This window comes from Melitaea cinxia, chromosome 23 (assembly GCF_905220565.1).
Source record: "Melitaea cinxia chromosome 23, ilMelCinx1.1, whole genome shotgun sequence".
Classification (NCBI taxonomy): Eukaryota; Metazoa; Arthropoda; class Insecta; order Lepidoptera; family Nymphalidae; genus Melitaea; species Melitaea cinxia.
The window spans coordinates 1710933-1715108 of record NC_059416.1 but is presented as its reverse complement, the minus strand read 5'-3'; positions in this window follow the sequence as shown (position 1 = coordinate 1715108).

Sequence of the window (4176 nt, the reverse complement as noted above, 5' to 3'; positions counted from 1 at the left end):
GTTGTGTACTATCCGTAATAAGTACACGTTGATCCCTACTCTCCTATTTGAATTTCACACACAGAAGTGAAACCGGTAAATTGACCGTTCGTACGTGTCCCATGGGATATAATACGAGGATAGTGCAGACACGAAAGTATATCTCATACTATTGTACTTGACAACTTCCTAAATTTACTTACTGAGTTGAAGATCGTATTGGCAACTAACTTATATATTGATATGGGATATATATTACCCTACTTTTTTGAAATTCACTCCTTAACAATCGATTTTCATATAAGGAAAAAATATGAGGAGTACAATCTACTGAACGAATGACCTCGTTACGTTTCTCGCAACGCCATCTATCGCGTAAGGTCTAAAGGTGTAACGATGTTTTTCTAATAACGCCATTTAATAAAATATGATTCGGAATGATGGCGTTATTTGATTCGTTTATTTACCATTTGATTTTGTATTAATCTTTTTCTTAGACTAGTAAGCCTTTTTTGTGCCTATTTAAACAGTCAAAATGAAGGAGTAAACTCCAGTCGTGTCGGAGCTGACACATACACTTTTTTTTCAATTGTTTTAGAACCTTCTAAAAAGCTTTACTTTATTAAACCGGCTTCGCACGGGTGCAATGTTGATACTAAATATACTATAGAATATCTATTATTGCAATTTATATATTAGTTAGTAACTTATAATATAATAATAATAATTAGATAAATAACATTAAACTAAAAAACCTTAAGTATATATATATACATAATATAATAATTAAAAAATATTATTAAAAGGAGTCCCTTTAGGCAAGGTTCCGAAGATACTGGCAGCGTTCCCCCTTTGAATAGCTAGACTAATTCTTTGTCCGAAGTAGCTGCCAGCTCTTCGGTCTCCTGTGACGTCGAATAACCTTTTCGATATTTCCTTAAAAAAGGTTATAGCACTAGGACCCCACGGACCAAGGGTCTCGACACCGAATGGGACAAAATCATATTCGGAGCCTAGACCCCTGTATTTGTCTGCTTTTGTTTTTTCCGCCGCTTCACAAGCCGCACCAGATCTGTTGTTGGTTCCATGTAGATGGGAAGGGGCCAGCGTGTCTGAACAGGTTGCATCCTATACCAGCACCCGGCCCATCTTCCATGGAATCAAACTCATACCGTCCGGTCTCTTGCCATCGTCTCTTGCAATACCAGTCGGCTCAAGTAGACTTGGTACGTTGACGGTGGCAAGGGACCGGCGTATGATATCGTTAAGTGCGGCATGTCTCGAGAAGCGGCCTGCACTTTTTAGGCATGACAGACCGTGATGTCCTAGCTTATCGACATCACTGCCACAGGGACATTTATGAGGAGCGCAGACCGGAACCCCAAGCCGTAGACAGGTTGCGATTCGGAGCGTGTCAGGCTCAAGAAATGTTCCTGTATTTGTCGAAGGGTACGCGTGAAGCCAGTAGCCGGCCTCATGCGTACCCACGGCCAAAAGCCTAGCACGCGCCGAGCCTGTACTACAGCTTAAAAGATTTTCATAAGTCAATTTGCAGTTTATGTCGTCCCAGCTCCTCTGTGAATTTGGAGAAACTGGAAAATTTTGACCTGGGCATGCAATTAAGAAAGCGTTTCTAGCTTCTTCCAAACCAGCAATCTCAAAGTTTGAAGGGGATGCCCTTAAAATTTTACTTATGAGATTTGCTGAACTATGGACAGAAGATAGAAAGGCTGGTAAAGCGACACTGGAAATTTTGCAATATGTATAAATATGCAATACTATAGAATGTCTTTATTTATAGTGTGAAGCTAGGTTATAGCATGGTTGTTAACATAATAACAACAACATTCAAATATGCGTCGCTAGATTACACGTTGTTTCAGAATGCGTTGAAGAAATAAAGGTTCACTGCTCGTTCCCCGTAAGTGATAGCGTGATAATATGTAGCCTATATGTTGACTCGACTTTTTAATAATATTTGTGCCGAATTTGAAATAAATTGATGCAGAACTTTTTGAGTTTATCCTGGACATACATACAGACAAACAGAATAACAAACAAACATACAAAAATTCGAAAAAATATATTTTTGGCTTCGGTATCGACTGTAGATCACAACTCAAGTATTCGTTTAAAAAAATATTCAATGTACAGTTTTGACTTTCCTACCATTTTATTATATGTATATAGAATATTTGAATGAAATCAGTACAGTCATTCTCAATTTAGTATGACCAAGAGAAATATTAATAAACATATACTAATACAGTTCATTAAATTAGGAGGACATTTTAGGAATTTTGTAAGTTAAATTTTCTGGACGAAAGTCAGCCCACGCATCTTTAAAACAATGGCCAATTACCATTGTCCTGTTATAATACGTCCATTAAATTAATGCATATTAATATGACCCGGATAAGGCTATTGTCCGGTATCTTTAATATTAAAAGAGATGGACAGCATTTAATGCGAGGTTAGATTTTATTGTGTGCACAGATAAGTCTGGTTTTGTGTTACGGTACTTGGTATCTATCTTGTTTTCATATTTAGAAGAAATTCAAAATAGGTACCTACATTATTTATTCATTAAAATGAAACAACTTTTTCGGAATGTATCGCGGCTTATTAAGTTTTTTAAATGCCCGACGTTTCGGATACTTTACCACGGTCACGGGAGGATTGTGTCACAAAAATGTTGTTTCATTATAATGAGTGAAATTCGCGTAAACATTATAATAAATAAATAAAATAAGATAAATTTTATTAGTAACAAACAATAAACACTGCTTACATGAGATAAAATACAATAATGTTTGATCTTAATATTAAATTTCAAAGTTATATTAAAAAAAAATAGGATGTGTCGGACGCCCCTTCATTGACAGACATTGTTGCCCCAACACTGATTTTCAGTGAGCACCGTGTATATAAGACAATAAGAATAAGAAGTGCAGCACCGACAGTGATAACATTAAAAAAAAATACATATAAAAAACAAATAAGTAGGAAAACAGGAGTATACTTATAAAACAATACATTATTCATTTTTAGTAACTTGCTAAATCGATGAAATTCGTACTGACATATATTTTTAGAATGCATCGTTTTTTTTTTTTGTTAAACAGAGTACAGCGACACGGCTCTGGTGAGTGGTCTGTAATAATAAAATATGTCTGTAGTTTATAAAAGTATCGAATGGAATATAATACACGGTGCACTAAATTGTTAAGTTTGTTTTTCCCTTTTTAGTATTTACTCGTCTCAGTCGTTTTTTTTTGTTTTGTTAATAATCAAATAAAAACTTGCCCGTTGGCGCAGTTTGTAGTTACTCTGCTTTCTGCTCCGGGGATTGTGGGTTCGATTCCCACCCAAATCTGGGTGTAATATATATATTTATTTATATATGTATTATTTATATGTAGATTTATCAAAACACAAGAATTAAGTTGCATACTTTAGGAACAGATGACCGTGTGTGTATGATGTAAATATTTATTTATTTATTTAAATTAAATTATTAATGATGGTTAACGGTAAAAATACCACCGATTCGGAATGTAAATTCTACAGAGAAGAATCGGCAAGAAACTTCGTAGTTACTCTTTTTTATCGAATTTCATGCATATGAATATCAAGATAGTATTGTATATATTATATATTTATTATTTATTTCTCATAATACATACAGCAATAATAACACAATCAATTACACATACATTTATTTAACAAAAATTATGATTATTATTTTTCATATATTATTTACTAGCTACGCTCGTAAAAGTAAACAATAATGGCATCTATAATTACTCTACCACGATACATGAATCCAAAATCCTAAAATGTCAAATGAAACCAAATAATATAGAGAGATCCTTTCAATTCTGTACAAACCTCATTTCAATTAAGTATATTCAAACACATTTCCGGGAACGTGTTACCTTTCTCTTTTAATTTTCTTTTCAAACAAAATTAAACAGTATTTAGCTACTCCGTTGTAGCGCTAACGTGTCTGATAAGGAAGGGATTTGATCCATTAAACATGTATAGAATATCTAATGAACCTTTAATAATTCCGACTTTGACATTCAGAAAATGATACTTATTATAATATAAATGTATTCAATTCGTATAAAAATATAAATTGAAAGATAAATAGGGATTCGTTTTAAGTAAGGAGATAATAGTAAATGCGTTTTG